Genomic DNA, 19,092 nt, shown 5'->3' on the forward strand with positions numbered 1-19,092 from the left:
GATACAAAATGCCACATATTATGGGATCCTATTTATACAAAATGTCCAGAATAGGCAACCCTCAAAGAAAGAAAGTAGATTAGTGGTGGCTGAGGAGGTGGGGATGGGAATGGGCAGGTGACAGCTAAAGTGTACTGGATTTCTTTTTAGTGTTAACAAAAATGTTCTGGAATTAGGTAGTGATAATGGTTGCACAACCTTGTGAATATATTAAAAATCACTGAACTGTGCTTTAAATGGGGGAACATTTCTGGTGTTGAAATTTTACCTCAATTTTTAAAACTCTGATATACATTTGACACTTGCAGCACATCTCAGTGCAGCGCTCACTATCCCCTGCAGCGCTCGCATTCTGTGTTAGGTAATGCAACTCCAGACTCCTGCTATTCAGATCATAAACCAGTAGCATCAGCGTCACCTGGAAGCTGGTTAGAAATGTGGAATCTCAGGCCCCAGCCGAGACTTGCTGCATCAAAATCTGCATTTTAACAAGATCCTCAGGTGACTGTGGTGCACTCTCAACTTTGAGAGGACTGACTGTGATAATGTCGCTGGCGGCTGACACTGCTGAGAAACTCCATGACTGCTCAGCAAAGAGAAATCATTCTTTTGTTAGCACTAAATTGTCTACCATTGTCCAATCAGCATTTCAGTTCTTTGCCGCTCACCTCTCACCTCCCATGCCAGAATTCAATCTTGTTATTTTTCCCTAATTGCTCCTTAGACGTTGGTCCACTGCCGGCTGAGAGTACCAGCTTGGGATTATTCCAAACTTAGGGTCACTGACTAAATTTAATGACAGCCTCTTTGTGACTGTAAATCTATTAGGGATGACAGTTTTGAAAACCATCCAACTTTGCTTACCGGGAGTTCTGTCTCCAGTAGTCAGGATGCTCTGTAAGAGCAGACACTATCCATAGTGCAGCCAACTGGGTTGAGCAAACTGGGGCCGCTGTGGGTCAGATGTTTTCTGTGTGAATGGAAGGAATGTGTGCTAATTTTACAAACAATTCCTGACATTCCGCATCTCTCTTCTTTTAATAAAAAAGAAAAACGAAAAAAAGAAAAAGCAGAGGTACCGAGTAAAACACCACTTTTATTTCTCATTTATATTTCATTTTTGCTTAGAACAAACTGTCCTGTGTTCCTTCAAGGGCATTCACTATTCACTAAACACCATTCTATAGCAGTTTAGAATATATTTTCGTATTATATTTATCAGGAAACGATTGTATCTCTAAAGAACTCTCAATTCTAGTCCTTTTCCTGTTACCGTGGAATAGGAAATTTCAAACAAACAAAACGTGAGTGATATTTATGGTGTTGGGAAGTTTCCTTTTTTAGTTGTGTGTTCTGAACTCACGTTCTTTATGTCACCAGAACTTTTTGTGTCTTTTTTTAACCTGAGAAATACAGAATATTAAGACTATATTAAATATTATAGTTTTCATGAAAAACCTTGACATCTACCCTGTCCTAATCCTCCATGTGTTCCTATATATAAAATTAAAATATATCATGATTACCATAAATATATTTATTCTTCATGCATATGCAGAGAGCTTCCTTTATACAGTGAACTTTGCTGAATGGAGTGGAGAATACAGAAATGCATGAGACATATGCTCTGCCTTCCAAAAGTATGCAATATACTAAGAATAATGTGGCACAGCCGAAAATGTGGGAGAAAATTCAAGGTATACAGAAAGCAGTGTTCATGTTCTATGTGATAACAGTGAAGGAAGGGCAGGTCACTGGCATGGGAGAGGAAATGGATGGTTGAAAGAACCTCCTGGGAGAAAGTTGCTTTTGAGCTAAAATTTCAGGGTGGGTAGAATTTGGAAAAATGACAACCACGTTGAGACACAGCACTCCATGAAATGAGTTTTAAAGAGTCATGGAAAAAGATAAATAAAATATTAATCAACTTCTGTGCTAGGAACAATTTTGATAATGTTTTTCCACAGGAGTTATTATCAGATGAGTTGTAATTGAGGACCAAAGAAGAAGAAAACAAAGGTGAATTGTAAGAAATAATTTCTTCCCACCAAAACAGTTGGGAAAGAAGTCAAACTTTGCAATTTTAATTTTAAGGAAGTAAAGTATTCTACCACCAGGCACCGTGGCTCATGGCTGTAATCCAGCACTTTGGGAGGCCAAGGCAGGAGGATCACCTGAGGTCAGGAGTTCAAGATCAGCCTGGCCAACATAGCAAAACCCCATCTCTACTAAAAATACAAAAAAAAAAAAAGCTGGGCATGGTGGCCCATGCCTGTAATCCCAGCTACTCGGGAGGCCAAGGCAGGAGAATTGCTTGAACCTGGGAAGCAGAGGTCACAGTGAGCAGAGATCGTGCCATTGCATGCCAGCCTGAGTGACAGGGTGAGACTCCGTCTCAAAACAAACAAAAAAGTATTCTACCATTGAACAACCTGTTGACTAATTACATATGATTTATGGGGTTTTCATTTATGTTTTGTGGTAGTCTCCTGAACTCTGTAGACAATAAATACTGATTAAATAAATTAGTATTAAGTAGCTAAATAGCTATGGCTGCAATATATACTAATAAAACAGTTACAGTTTAAGAGAATTGCAAAATTTTTTTTTCTTTGTTCCTTAATTTTTTAAAAAATTAAAAAGGAGAAGAAAAGTATTGGTCAAGAAGAAAATTGGAAAGTACATCTTCTTATGTGTAAACCATGTTTTTACAAAAGTAAAAATAGTAATTTAGGGAAGTAGTTGTAACCTTTAGGTAACCAATTCCTTTTTTTTTTTTTTTGAGACGGAGTTTCGCTCTGTTGCCCAGGCTGGAGTGCAATGGCATGATCTCGGCTCCCGACAACCTCCACCTCCCAGGTTCAAGCCATTCTCCTGCCTCAGCCTCCCAAGTAGCTAGGACTACAGACATGCACCACCATGCTCAGCTAATTTTTATATTTTTAATAGAGACGGGGTTTCACCATGTTGGCCAGGCTGGTCTCGAATTCCTGACCTCAGGTGATCTGCCTCCCTGGGCCTTTCAAAGTGCTGGGATTACAGGCATGAGCCACCACGCCCAGCGCCATTAGAATCTTAATAAGGGTACTGATACATTCACTGAAGAGCTTTCTAGAAACCCAAAGGCCCTTATACATTCAGAAGAAACTAACTTTTAGCTAAGGAAGAATTCAGGAACTAAAGATAAGCAGACACTTATCTGTATTTGTGTATGTGTGGCTGTGATTTATATACATAAGGCATGCATCTCTTTGATTTTTTTTTTACTCAAAAAATAATGTATTGCAAAAACGTTTTGATTTTTTTCAAAGCTCCAAATATATTTCTCTTTTTTCTTCATATAACGTTGAACATTATTTTTGGCAGATGATGTTGAAAACAGAAAATGTTTAGTTTAACCACTTGGGCAGCTGTGGGGTCTTTTTTCCTTTTCTTTCCTATTAATGAAAAAGCAGTTCCTTGCAGCGAAGAATTGGAGTAAAGTTAGCAATTAATTGACAATATAAAAATCTTGAATAAAAAGAAGTATCTGAGTAGGAAGAAAAAATGCCCTCAAAAATATATTTATGCATCTCACATAGACATAGTCTCTCTGCACCTGTTTTCAGAAGGGAAGAATTCCAGGTCATATACAATAAACTTCTCTTTTCAAATTGACTGTTTCTAAATGGTAACTCAACATAATGCATCCTCACAGTCTGTGTTTCTTTTTAGCAAAACACAAAAGTCTGTGTTGGTTTTGTTTTGCATGTGTAGTCACAGCAACTTCAGAATATGTGTACATCTTTCATCCCAAAAGTTTCATTATTAATCATAAGGGTCAGCTCTCTCTCCCCTCAATCATTAACCCTGTCTGGTTAATATTATTTTTTGTTGAAGCCATTAGTTATTTTATTAAGATGTGTATGCAGCAGGGAGCAGAGGGGTGCGTCCACTCTGCTTAAGTAAATGGCAAGTTCAGCAATATTTTCAAGGTCACCCTCGCTGTGTTCATTTGGGGTAAGGATTGAAGTCTTTGCATGTGTGAAATGCTGCATCTGCAGAAAGAAATGGTGTCAGAAAGGAAACTACCTTATTTCTCTAAAACTTTGATGAGTTTGAAATGTCTGCCGTTAGCAGTTTGAAAGATCTTACCAATAAATGAGGAGTTCCAGGCTTTACTCTGAAACATGCCTGCAGCACAGAACTTCTAATATTTATGGAGCATGACCTCTAACTGCAAATGATCACTCATTTTTTAAAAAGCTATTTTGGGGCAAATGCCAATTGCCTGAGAAGTCAGGAACACGTTAGGCTCTGGATTCAATATTGTGCTAGTAATAGACAGGGATTTCACTTTCATCACGACAGCCACCACTGTTGATCACCAATGGACCACGCAGGCTCTGTCACAAAGTGGCGATGACAGCAAGACATTATAACCCTCCCCAAACAATCAGAACTTGTTTTATCCTAAAGAACAATCGTATCACTTGTATTATGTGTTCTTCTGGAAATGGATGAAAGAGCAAACTTCACAGTTATATAAGTGGTTGAAAAAATACAACTGAAGAAGTAACGTGTCCACAATAGGATATTTTAAGTCCTTAAGGTATTACTTTTTTCTTTAAGGTGAAAGAATATTGAAGTTTGAAGGAAGCATCCTAATTTTAAAAATTGCGGAATTACCTTTGAAGGGAATTGAAATCTTTGTTCAACGAAACACAAAATGTTCTGGAGCCTGTAGAAATCTTCAGAAGAAGTGTGCACCAGAGATCTACCTCAACTCCCCAGAGGCCTGCACCTCAGAGTGAACACTGTCGTATTCTGAGCTGGCTTCCTCCAGCGTTTCCTTTTTAATCCATATATGTGCTTACATGTCTTTTTATGAAGTTTAAGAGATTTATTATGATATAATCACTTCCTTAGCAACTTGGGTCTACACTGATGAGCAAGCAAGATGGAATCAAGTCATTAGCATTTTAGTCCCATGAGAATGTGGATTTTGTAGCACCCCATGAAGTGTGTATTCCCATTTTGTGTAGGAACAACAAAATGTTGTTTGACAGAGTAGAAAATGCCAACCTAAGAGGGAAAAAGTATTTGTTTCAAATTTTCAGATAAGATGGTTAGCTCATCCTAAAATAGACTACCTGAGGTGTTTCATTTGAAATTTCCTAAGTAACTGATTTTCTATTGTGCTTTTCTTTAGCTGTTAATCAAATAAAAGTGATTTTTCCAATGTCCTTGATTGATATGTGATGCAGTTCTTCAGTGCTTCCAGGATGAAGTTTTACCTTAAAGAGAAAGGAAAAAGGAGAACATCTTGATAACAGGAGCAAAAGATGTGTGTATATATGCATGTGCGTGCACGTACATGTGAGCACACCTGTATGTGTGTGTTCACAGGCACATTCTCTACTTCAGCGAACTCAACAGTATAATCAAATACTGGGGAAAATGTTGCTTGTTATTTCACTGGTCGTTCAACTTCAAAATATTATTCTGTACAGCTCCCATATTGATCAAAAGGCTGATGCTCAAACTGAAGCAGGTAAAGTTCATTCAACAAATATTAAGCGCCTACTAACTGCTGGTTTATTATAGGCACACATGGGCTGTATCAGTGACCAAAAACAGACAAAGATTCTGCTCTCATGAGGTTTGACTCTAGTGGAGGGAAGGGTAAAATAGTTAAAAATAATAAATAATCATCATTGTATATTGGAAGAAGGGAAGTGCTACAGAAAAAAATGGAAAGTAAAGTATGGTAAAGAAAATCATTTGTTAGTTGGAGTTAAGGCCATTTAAATAGAAAACTCATATTTTAGCGAAAACTCAAAGAGGGTGAAAAAGGGAGGCATATGGATATCTCAAGAAACAGTGGCCCAGGCAGAGAGAGCCACCCATGCAAAGGCTTTTCTGCAGAAGCATGTCCAGTGTGTTTGAGGAACAGCAAATAGGCCAGTGAAAAGGGAGTGGAGAGTGAGGGGGAAGAGCCATAGGAGAGTTATCACAGAGGTAGTGGGGTTGGAGCAGGTCCTGTTTTGTAGGGTCTTGTAGGTCACTTTAAGCCTTGTCTTTTACTGTGAAGGAAATGAGAGCCAGCAGAGTGATCTGCCTAACAAGAGGATTGCTCTGGCTGTGGTGTTGAGAACAAACTATATGTAGCACAGCGAGGGGGACCAGTTAACAGGCTTTTGCACAGACCCAGACAAGAGATAATGGCAACTCAGACCAGAGTGATGACAGTGCAGGTGGAGAGAACTGGTCGGATTCTAACTATATTTTGAATGTCAAGAAACAGAATTAACTCTCCAGTGGAATAGAGGTAGGGCATGTGAGAAAAACAGCCATCAAGGATGCCTTCAAGGTTTTCGGCTGGGCAGTTGGAATGATAAAGTTGCCATCAACTGAGATAGAGCAAGCTGCAAAAAGGGCAGCTTTGGGGGAAAACAAAGGGTGGAGTTAGATACGTTGTGTTTGAGATGGCTTCAACATCTGAGTAGAGATACCGACCACCTGGAGGCAGCAATTCAGATGTAAGACTTAATTCATGGTCACCAGCTCAGTTTAGGTAGTGAAATGCAGAGAGAGACGGAAGAGTGTTTTAGTTATCTCAGTTGCCAACTGTCAATAAAAATTACACTAAGAAATCGCTTGAGAAAGTTAAGACTGAGGGTTTTTTTTTTTTTTTTTTTTTTTTTTTTTTTTTTTTTTTTTGAGACGGAGTCTCGCTCTGTCGCCCAGGCTGGAGTGCAGTGGCACGATCTCCGCTCACTGCAAGCTCTGCCACCTCCCGGGTTTATACCATTCTCCTGCCTTAGCCTCCCTAGAAGCTGGGACTACAGGTGCCCGCCACCATGCCCGGCTAATTTTTTTGTATTTTCAGTAGAGACGGGGTTTCACCGTGTTCGCCAGGATGGTCCCGATCTTCTGACCTCGTGATCCACCCGCCTCGGCCTCCCAAAGTGCTGGGATTACAGGCGTGAGCCACTGCGCCCGGCCAAGACAGAGGTTTTTATACCAGGTCGTCCATGTACAATCTGGGATATCCTTGATCAGTTTCTAACCTCTGCTAAATTCAGTAATCCCATTAATAAAATGGAGTATCTGAAGTCAGAGTCCTAAGAAACAGAGCTTGAGTTGGGGAATTTAGTGTGAGAGCAATTTGTTAAATGTGTGCTCTCAGAAAAAAGGGAGTGAAGAAAGCAGAAAGCAGTTAGGAGAAGGTGCTAAGAAAGGCCGTGTGGTTTCAGCTCAAGTCAAACTTCCACCTGATACTATGAAGAGCTCTGGAGCTAGAATTACACCTCAGAGTTGGTCCCACCTTGAGACAAGGCAACCAACAGCATGTCTTACATACGGTCGTGATAAATACCACTGTACTGTTGTGTAAAATTTAGAGGAGTATTGTGACTGTCACCTAGTAGGCCTTTTGAACTTCCCTCACTACAGCCTTATGTCAATTCTAAATATCTGATGGGTTTCTTTCTTTCTCTCTTCATCAGTGAATGATTTGCTGGATTGACTTCTAATTACATACAGTTCCGTTGCCATTCCCTTCCATTCGAATTTCATTATAGAGACAATGATTCACATATTTTAAAACACAGCCCATCTCTTCAGTAATAAAGCTACAGGTATATTTCTCTTTAACAGGCATGGCAAAAACTAAGGCTTGCAAAGTCCTCTCTCCACCAGTGCTGAGCAAACACTTTCATTTCAGAATCAAGCATCTGCTGCATATCAAAAATATTTTGTTTTCTTGTGGGAATCCCTCCTCTCGGTAAAAAAAAAAAAAGAAAAAAGAAAAAGAAAACACAGGTAAAGAAATGGAGGAATGGATTCTAAAACTTATGTTTATTGCTGATCTGGAAACCCAAGCACCAGCCTTGATTTGTAAAATGTCATAATGCTATAGATCAACGTACTTTGCCTCTTGTCCATTTGCTGGGGCAACAGGAGAATGTTGTGTGTTCTGGTTACCTGAGCATGAGTGTATATCAGAAAGACTATTTTTCTGCCCCAATCCTTTTTTTTTTTTTTTTCAGACAAAGTCTCCCTCTGTCGCCCAGTCTGGAGTGCAGTGGTACGATCTTGGCTCACTGCAAGCTCCCCTTCCCGAGTTCATGCCATTCTCCTGCCTCAACCTCTCAAGTAGCTGGGACTACAGGCACCCATCACCATGCCTGGCTTATTTTTGTATTTTTTTAGTAGAGACGGGGTTTCACTGTGCCCCAATCTTTGTTGTCAAAAATTATTTTAGGCCTGGTGCTGTGGCTCACACCTGTAATGCCAGAACTCAGGAGTTAGAGACCAGCTTGGGCAAAATGGTGAAACCACATCTCTACCAAAAATGCAAAAAGTTAACTTGGGCATGGTGGCACACACCTGTGGTCCTACCTACTCGGGAGGCTGAGGTGGGAGGATTACTTGAGCCTAGGAGACAGAGGTTGCAGTGAGCCAAGATCATGCTACTGCACTCCAACCTGGTTGACAGAGTCAGGCCTTTTATCAAACAAACAAACAAAAAATCCTAAAGTCACCCTAAAGTGTGTGTCTTTGAATATCTGCAGATGGACACTTAAAATACTCACTCTCAGCCCCAAGAGGATCCTTGGTGGAGTGTGAGCCAAGCACAGCCCCAACATCCAGTCACCTCCAGCCTCATCCGTTTACCCTGAGGGCCCCAGAGATATCATTGTTTTTGCTGTGAGCCAAAGCAGCTCAAAGGAAGGAAGCACCGAGCAAGCAATCAAAGTGAAGGAGATGTAACAGACTGGGTTGAACGTGTCTTGACCCAGTGTCTTACGTTGGTTTCTTCATCTCGAAAAATGTAAAAGTATCTACTCCTAAAATATACCCCAACAGAGAGAAGAAATGGATGCCTTGTGGCCAAAACAAGACCAGAAAAAACCCCCAGAATATCCTGGGTACAAGAACGAGGGATTGATCATGTACCCCAGTGTTATTCATTGCTATAAGATTTTTTCCTGCAATTAAGCAGAAACCAGCTCCTGAAAAGCATTGCTGAAACAACTACAACTGGAAAATTTTCTAAGCAAATCTGATAGATCAGCCTGAAGCCAGCGGACAAATTTGTGGTCCTGCCACAGCTCTAATTAGACAGAGGACCAGTTTCATAAGCACTCCTTACTGATAAATGGCTGTAGACCTTAAGTCAATTTGAGCCTCTTTGTGGAGACTGCACACATTGTCTTTGTGCCCTGTAGTTCGCCTTTTGACATAAGAGCTGAATTCCACCTCATTTTAATACTAAAACCCACCCCAAAGTGAGCACAGGGTGTATATAACATATATGTTTACCCAGTGAACAAGTAAGTGCCTGATTTTCCCAGTGAATATTCATAGAATTTCTGTAACACTGCTCAGTATGTATGTAAGACTGACCCATAAGTGAAACTAAGGAGTTAATTTGATCAGGTCTGTGTAGCCTGCTTGTTTGTGGTTGCTTGCTTTTTAATATCTTTTTAAAATTCCTTTCTCCATGAAGCTGAAGGCTGCAGTAGCTGAAGGCCTTCCTGCTGAACACAGCAACTTAACCTTCACTGGCTACGTCATAGATAACATGTATAGGTCACCATGGTAACTGTCACTTCAGTTGTTATTTAGGAACTTGGGCCAGCTCCTGTCCAGTTCAAACCACTTGAAGCCATGGATCCTTCAACTGGGCCTGCACAAGTGCCTGAAAGGTGGCCTTTTGACATGAGAAGGCCAAAAGCTTCACCCTCAGATCATGCTAACTTCTGCATTTTCTATACGTATGTCCTGTGAGATGCCGTCACCCTCGACTACGCTTGTGAAAAATAAACCTGTTATGTCATTTTTCCGCACTGCCAATCACTCTCCCCATGCCTCAGGCCTCCACACTTCCATAACCCATAAATATCTCTGAGCCTTACTTTCAGAGAACCTCAGCTTCAGTACATATCCTCCTTACATGGACTGCTAGATTGAATTTTCAAAAGAAAGAGTCTCATTGTTGCAGCCTGAGTTTGGGTTAAGGGTAGAGGAGCATGCCAAAGGGTGAGCAAACAGCTATTATCAGAGAAAGAAAGGGGGAAGAGATGCTATGTTTAGGTATCATTTGAAACACCACTGTTCATGCAAGAATACAAGCCAATAAAATATCACCTATCCTCAAGAAGATTTTAGACTGACAGAAAGCAACCATGCATACAACACATAGATGTAAAATATTCATCATTGCAAAAGAATCTCCAGTTCTCCACCCTTCTCTGAACCACGTTAATTGTTATGTGGTTTTGCAATTCCTCCCACTAAGAAGTAGAACCCATTTCGTACTCCTTGCACCTGGTCTGCCTTGTGATTTACTTCAACTAACAGAAGGTAGAAGTTTCAAGCCCAGGCCTCCAGCAGCTTTGCACACTTAGGCTCTCTATCAGAAGCCTGCCCAGTTGTCTTGTGAGCAAGCCCAGCCTAACCTGTTAGGCCACAGAGACCACATGGAAGGCAGCCCACTTGCCTCTTGACTATTCTAAACAACCTAAAACCTGTTGAGTCCCAAACCATGTGAGAGAGCCCCAAATAAGGATCAGAACCAGCTCCAAATCTGCAGCTGACATCAAACACATCTGCAAGCCCTGATGAGAGAGAACCACCCAGCTGATCTACAGTGTCATGAGCAATGATTCATTTTTATTATTTTAAGCCACTGAGTTTGGGGTGTTTGTTATGCTGTGGTAGCTAATTGATACAATATGTTTATGTAGTTGAAATCCAGGAGGGTATTAGATGGCAATTTGAAAGAGGATGAACTAAATTTTACAGGAATTCAGAGAAAGAGTTGGATTCTGGATGAGAAAAACAGGAATTAACATTACCTTTCTCATCCTCCTCTCATAAAGGAATGAAATTTAGCTTTGAAAGTTAAGTGGAATTTCCTCAGGTAAAAATAAAAGGAGAGCATAACATCTTTATTTTTAATGAATATTTCTTCATTTGAAGTTTGCAATGATTTTCTTACATACTTCATGTGTTAAAGATTTATTACCTTCCTCTGTGACTAAGAAGAAATTATATAAATACATAAATTTCTCCCTCTCACATGCCAGCGATCAACACCACAGTTACAGTTTTGGAAAGGCAATTACATCTACAGTGAACAGAATAACAGTCTACAGCAAACATGTACAATTACCCCAGCACCTGTTGGATGAAAACACACATATTTTATTCATAAAGGTCAACTAATTAGCAAAACTGAATTTTTACACGACAAAATGTAAAAGCCAATTATTCTAAGTGGTAGAAGGCTAATTGTTACGTATTTAACATATTGAGTTATCAGAAGGGAGGGAGGAAGGAAGGAAGGAAGGAAGGAAGGAAGGAAGGAAGGAAGGAAGGAAGGAAGGAAGGAAGGAAGGAAGGAAGGAAGGAAAAGTATCTGAGAGAGTAAATTTAAATTAATTTAGAAAGTTTATTTTGCCAAAGTTAAGAATGCACTAGTAACATACTTCAGGAGGTCCTGACAACATGTGCCCAAGTTGGTTGGGGTTTAGTTTGCTTTTATACATTTTAGGGAGATTTCATGCATCAATTAATACATGTAAGATATACAGTGGTTCGATCTGGAAAGGCGGGACAACTCGAAGAGGGGACTTCCAAGTCATAGATAGATTTAAAGATTTTCTGATTAGTAATTGGTTGAAAGAGCTAAGTTATTATCTAAAGATCTGGAATAAATAGAAAGGAATGTCTGGTTTATGAAGAAGGGGTTGTGGAGATCAAAGTTTTATCATGCAGATGAAGCCTCCAAGTGGTAGGCTTCAGAGAGAATAGACTGTAAATGTTTCTTATCAGACTTAAGGTCTGTATTCATGTTAATGCTGGTCGACTTTTCCTGAATTCCAAAAGGGAGGAGGGTATAATGTGACATATCCAACATCCCCTTCCCATCGTGGCCTGAACTAGTTTTTCAGGTTAACTTTGGAATGCCCTTGACTGAGATAAGGGGTCTGTTCAGATGGTTGGGTGGCTTAGAATTGTATTTTTGGTTTCTGGAAAGAAGGAAGGAAGCGAGGGAGGGAGGGCTGGAGGGAAAGAAAGCTTTACAATACTGTTAATCTCCAGCAGGGTTACAATGATGATCACCTTTACTGGTCCATGATCAATTATTAAAGCTCTATTAAAACTCAAATTCTAATAATATTGTGAATAATGAGCTATAGGATAAGAATGTTTTTCAAACAAAACACATAGAAATGAAAGTAATTACTGGTATAAGAAACATGATAGAATGGCTATCAGCAAACAATTAAATAAAGGAAAAAATTCTGGAGTGCAATTACAATAAAATAAGCAAATGAACAGGTAAACTCCTTTTCTATTTTTCCCAGATGCAATCACATTCTCCTCATAGAATTAGAACCCCCCCCCCCGCCCACACACACACCCCTCTTCCAATTGGGCAGCAAGAAGTTATATCAGAGCAATGTTTAAAAGTGATATGTTCTTACATTAAAAAGAAACCAGAGGATTTCTTCTCAAACTCATATGCAAAATTATAATGGTCTTAACTTCACAAAATGCAGTTCTGATTGAGTCACTCCACTGATTTAAAATCTTCAGTGGTTTCCTGTTACTTATAGAATTAAAATTAAAGTCCTAGGTCAGCCTCCCTAAAAGCAGAATGTGAGACAGGGATTCTTGTGTGTGTGATTTAGCGAGGCGTGCTCTCAGATGAGAGGGATTGAGGGAAGCAGGAAGAACAGGTAGAAGACCAAGCTAAGGTATGGAATCAGCTGAAGTCTAGGCTCTGCCTCATCCCATGAGAAGCTACAGAGCATAAACAGCACAGGCCTCATCTTGAAGCATGCCACAGGCTTTCATCTCCTCCAGATCAGTCAGCTATTGGTTGCAGATTACCCGCAGGAGGTGAGGGCTCTATCCTCTCAGGCAGTTCTGGGTAAGGTGGCTCTTACAGACCAAGGGGAATTCTCCGGAGGAGGAGGCAGCCATGAGCCAACTCCCAGAGCAGCTAGAGGGAGAACACACTGGCCAGGCAAAGGGGACCTGGGTGGGCACCAACAGCATCTTCTATAGTTTTATAATCCAGCCCCAAATATCGGGCTGTCCCTCACTCCTGCTCTTCTTTCCAAGTGAGACAGAGTAGGAGCAAGGCTTGGCTTCAGCTCACCCCCGCCTAGAGCATTTTTTTTACGCATTTCCACTGGTCACAAAACCCACACCACTACTTCACTGACGCCACAGCCATTAACAGTCATACAAAGAAAATAGCCATTCTATATTGTTCTTCTGTACTTGCGTAATGTTTAACCATGCCTTTTACTCGAAGAATTCCAGAAATGAGTCTTAAGAGATCCTAAATTGAACAAAGGTTGTGGAGTGTCCCATCTTGGGAAGGAATGCTGAACAACTGGTTTACAGCCTTGCTGCTGCAGGCAAGACACCATGTGGCCCATCACTAAAGATAACCATCGCAACCAGATGTGCTGCCCTCATACCCTACCCCACACATGCTTTGCCCAGCCCAGTCTGCATACCTAAACTCTGATGTCAATTCCCGTGCTTTTCCTGATTAAAAAAAAAATCTCTACCTGCTGACTCTTCAGGGAGCCAGCCTGAAAATCCTTATGTCTCTGCTGTCTCCCTTGTCCCACAAGAGAGACCTATGTGGGAAATCTACTAGGCCCCCGTTGTTTATATCCATTACATTGGGAGCGTAAGACCCTTTGGTCTGTAACACAAGCCCTCTATCAGTGGTCAGTGGTCAGTGAACAGCACACACACTTTCACAGTGCTGACTTTGCAGAGTCTGTTCCCTCAGGCTGGACTCCCCATTCTTCTTTCTCTCTTTGAAAGCTCTCTTGAAAGCTCTACTTTATCCTCTACAACCAAGCCCAATTGTTGCCCTCTCACTCAAGTCTCCTTTGATCCCTGGAAAGGATCAATTACTCATTTTTTTTCTATGGTTTCAAGGCCTTTTATATAATCCACTCTTATGGTACAGACATCATTTTAGATATGTTAAATAAGTTGACTTCCTGGCTAGATTATCAGTTCCATGAGGACAGGGATTACATGTGGCTTTTTTTCCCCTATCCCCAGCATTTACAACAGTGCCTGGAGTACAGTAGATGCCCTGTGACTGATTGATGAATAAATCAATGTCTACATGAGAACAATGTTCTTCTTTGTGGAAGAACAAAGTAATTCATTCAGATTTTGCTTTCTATTTAAACTAAAGAATCCTGCTGAGCTGTGTCCCTGAAATAGCCTATGTAAGCACTCAGTTTACTCATAACCTGGGAAGCTTTTAGCTAAAATGTGCGTTGTCCACATCAGTGGCATAGGGCATGCACACAATTAAAAGAGGACAATAAAAGGTCCTTGTTCAAGCAAATGCTGATTCAATTATTGGGTCTCCCTGGCATTAGCCACTGGATTGAATTATCTCCAAGAGCAAAAACTGGAAAGCAAGGGGTGAAAAGAAGGCACTGACATTTAAGCACACAGGTCAGACTCACCTTGACCGCCCATCTTTTTGGATATAGTCATCATATAGAATGTGATGGTCTTCTCATCAACTTTTGGACCAGCTCTCCCCACTTATGCCCCTTCCATCCAATATAAAAGAGACCTAAAAGTTCTGATAACTTTTATCGAAATATAATCTACATACCGACAGTGCAAGAATTATAATGGATTTATAAGAAAATTATAGATTAATTTTTTTAAGTGAGCACACCCATATAAGTAACACCTTATCAGTAAGTAGAACATTAAGCAGCCCAGGAACTTGCTTTATTTCCTTCTTATCACTTCCCTCCCAAGCGCTACCAGAATTTAGTGTCTAACATCATTCAGCTGATTAGGGAATAAGGAGACTCATACAAGGGTGATTTTTTTTTCATCTTAGAACTTGTATTATTTTAAATTGACAAATCATAATATGGAGTTCAATGTGATATTTTCACAAATGTTTACAATAACGTGATTCAATCAAGCTAATTAACATATCGATTGTCTCACTTGACATTTTTTGGGGTGATACATATGAAATTTACTCTCTTGGTTCTTTTGAAATTTACAATACATTATTATTGACTATAGTCAAACAAAAACCCCAAAACATAACAAAATGTTGAGACTCCTAAGGATAATAAGGTATGGAGAATGCAACGGAAGGCTTCTCTCAGGTGGACAAGCCACCTAGCAATCCTGTGAAGTGTCATGGAAACATGTGGTGATATCTTTAGTAGATGATGGATGCCTGCTTTTTTTGGTTTACGCTGTGACGTGAGTGTGTGTGTGTGTGTGTGTGTGTTCTAACCATATATTAAGAGAACAGAAATTTTTATTATCTGTGTCTTTATTTGAAAACCACTTGGCAACAAAACCTCTGGGGAAACGCTGCTCCATCTTTCAAAAGCAAATCTCCATTTTTACACATAGAAAAGAGATTTTGTATGTGTGTGTGTGATTTGGTTTTCAATGGGAGCTCTCTAAGGCCCCTTCCTTATTTCAAGTTTTAAAATGCTATGATTCTACATATCATCAAATATAATAGAAAAGTTCAAGATTAATATATCTTACAAAAATTGCCTTCCTGTAGATTACGCCCTTCAGCTATCATTTTAAATTGTAATTTGCAATTTTGAAATTCTCCCATAAAAGAAGATGCTTTCTTTAGTCAAAATAGAAGTAACTTAATTTTTATTGTCCGGCTAAATCGATCCACTTTTCTTTTCTTTTGTTTGATGGACTTGTCATGAAATTGTAGAGGTGCACTGTTTTCTAAGGAAATGAATATATTCTTTGGGTCTCAGTGAGTGGCTCTAAAATGCATTTATGGTAAAATAGCTATAATTCTTTTATAGTTTTATTCTTGAATCCAGTTTTTAAGGGACAGTAAGTATTAATTAGTTCCAGTGGCCTTAAATGCAACTGAACATATATTTTGGAGTGTGTAATAAGTATGATACACTGGAGACACTGAGATAAGGTAAGAAGGCACAGGGTCTCTTCCCTTAAAGAGTTCACAGAGGAGTAGGATTGGGGAAAATAAGGGGACTGGAGGGGTCACCTTCTTTTTTTTTTTGAGACGGAGTCTCGCTCTGTCGCCCAGGCTGGAGTGCAGTGGCCGGATCTCAGCTCTCTGCAAGCTCCGCCTCCCGGGTTTACGCCATTCTCCTGCCTCAGCCTCCTGAGTAGCTGGGATTACAGGCGCCAGCCACCGGGACCAGCTAGTTTTTTGTATTTTTTAGTAGAAACAGGGTTTCACCATGTTGGGTTTCACCATGTTAGGTTTCACCAGGATGGTCTCGATCTCCTGACCTCGTGATCCGCCCGTCTCGGCCTCCCAAAGTGCTGGGATTACAGGCTTGAGCCACCGCGCCCGGCCGGCGTCATCTTAAGATAGATTAAATGAGTACTTTGGAGATTGCATAAGTTGCTTGCTGCATGCCTCTTAACTTAGTTCAATATCAGTGCTCGAGAACTACATTGAAAGAATGGATGGCCTAGTGGTAGACACCTGGGGACAACTTTGTTTCATCCTTATCTTTAGTGAGTTCTAGAAAACTTGGAAACTGTGTGCCTTTCATCTGCACTTTTCTCAGATCACCTCTCCTTCCTGGATGGATGTGAAAGTCATACGGAATTAAAAGGCCAAAACTCTTCCTGTGATACTGCAAAGTCCTTGTAAAAATACTTTTAAGTGGTATTTAAATGGTGACTTTAAAGGTAACAAAACTATGTATGATTGAAGGAAAAGTAAGACAGATAGAAAACAGATAGGTCAATGTAAATCGTATGCAAAAAAAAAAAAAATTAAATGGAGAAGAGAAAGGCATTTAAACACAGTTCACATCATTCATTTTAAAATTCATCCAAAGGTAGTTAAAACAGCTTGGGAATCTCTGTGGTTAATCTCTTGAAACGATATCTTGAAACTTGAAGCTTACCTTGAAACAATAGCTACTGATACACAGCCGACTGAAGGACAATGACAAAATACCGTAAGGCACACAAAATAGCCACATCCAAATCTGATAATTATTGCTACGTACCCATATGAATATCCTCAGGCTGCCATAACAAAATACCACAGACCAGGTTAAACACTGACATTTATTTTTTGACAGTCTGGAGACTGGAAGTCCAAGTTCAAGGTGCCAGTACTGTTGGTTTTTGGTAAGGGCTATTTTCCTGGCTTGCAAAGAGCCATTTTCTCATTGTGTCCTCATATGGTCTTACCTCTGTGCATGCACAGAGAGAGGAAGAGAGAGAGAGAACGCTGATATTTATTCTTTTATTTATTCGGACACCAGCCCTATTGGATTAGGGCATCACCTTTCTTACCTCATTTAACCTTAATTATCTCCTTACAGGGCCTGTCTCCAAATACATCACATTATGGGTTAGGACTTCAACATATGAATTTACAGAAGACAGGACTCAGTTTATTAACAGTAGACCTCACTATCATTCTCAATCTTAAAGTTCTAACATCTTAGAAAATCAACTTTATAAATTAGCTAAGGTGTCTGGGTCCAGATCCTTGAGAAAGAAAATTTTCAATAAAAATCGTTAATCCAAAAAATTAGCCCCTCTCATGTATCAGCATGATCTTGATTGGAATGGGAATGTCCTGCTGGCTAATTTGTTGAGCAACTCTGCACTTATTCTATCTGGCAGGAATTGGTTTAATTTATATTTAAACATAATTGGCTTCCGCTGTCTTCTCCTCTTGCTTCTCCTCCTCCTCCTCTTCATCCTCCTTTTTCTTCTTCATCAAATCCACAAGTTTCACCCAAATTGTTTCAACACTGACCATCTTTTCACTGGAACAATTTCAGCTTCAATAATGTTTTCTCTCTAAAATGAAGCATCATATAGGCAATTATCAGCATTTCAGGTTTTGAAAGCAACTTTCTTTCCCCAACTTGGGTAAATGAACAGGAAGTAGCTGTCACTTCAGCTACCATACTGTAAATTATTACATGAATAGCCTTATGAGTCAAGTTTCTTTTGCACTCTTTTTGCCCTTTGAATGCAGGCATTTTTTTTTTTTTTCTCATTCTCCCAGGTTGCTCATTGTGATTGTGTAGGACCCAGTAACATGCTAACAGTAGAAATGCCTTTTATCATTTATTAATATTTGCCTTTTTCTTTGAAGTTTGTTGTTGTTTCTGTATTGGCCTTTTCTACTTACTCAAAAGTAGTATTCAGACATTTTGAAGGTGTCAATAAGAAATATGCTTCTACAGATGGCATGAGACAGGGTGAACTGAAATGAGAATTTTATTTTGGATGAAGATCTGAGTTCCAATTTTGATTCTACCAAATACTATGTGTGTGTTCTTGGATAAGTTGCTCCACTTTTTTTTTTGCCTTACTTTTTAATCTGTTAAACGGAGAGAGTGAAAACAACCTCAAAGAATAGCTTTAAGCACCATAGACAACAATATATTGCATTGCTGGGCATGTGGGGGTACTTAATAAATGGAGACTGTTACAATGTCTTCAATCTTCATTAGTTTACAGACATTAAAGCAATCATATTCACTGTAATTTTCCTGATTGGAGCATAACACCGAGGGGGCAAATGGAGGTCCTCAAGTCCCTTCCTTAAGCTTCACACAATTATTTCCAGGATTCCTAAGGGGTAGGTCTCAAACTCACACATCACTCATTTTGGTTTTTGATAATCCTCCTAGCTGAGGGCCTCTACCTGAGAGCAGCTGCTGCCTTGTCCATTGCAATTCAGTGCCAACTCTGCTACGGGGAGGGCGAATGTCAAAGATGAACAACACAGGGCTCTAGTTAAAGTGGTAAAGACAGATTTTAATCAATAATAAGAGTTGCAATAAAGAAAAGAGTGCAGCATATACTGAACTCAACTTCCATTTGTTCAGATGTGAATGTATGTTTTAAAGAGAGAATAAGGGAATACGGAGGGGGGAAATGGTGGTGGAGGGGAGTAGTAGAGTCAGAGAAGTGAAAAATTACAAAAGGTTAGTCAGTTTAAATGCCATTAGGCCAGCGGTGTCTGCCAGCTGGCAATTAATCAAAGTTAGGATTCTATCCTCCCACTGAGACTGG

The sequence above is a fragment of the Macaca nemestrina genome, chromosome 15, assembly GCF_043159975.1.
Source record: "Macaca nemestrina isolate mMacNem1 chromosome 15, mMacNem.hap1, whole genome shotgun sequence".
Taxonomy (NCBI): Eukaryota; Metazoa; Chordata; class Mammalia; order Primates; family Cercopithecidae; genus Macaca; species Macaca nemestrina.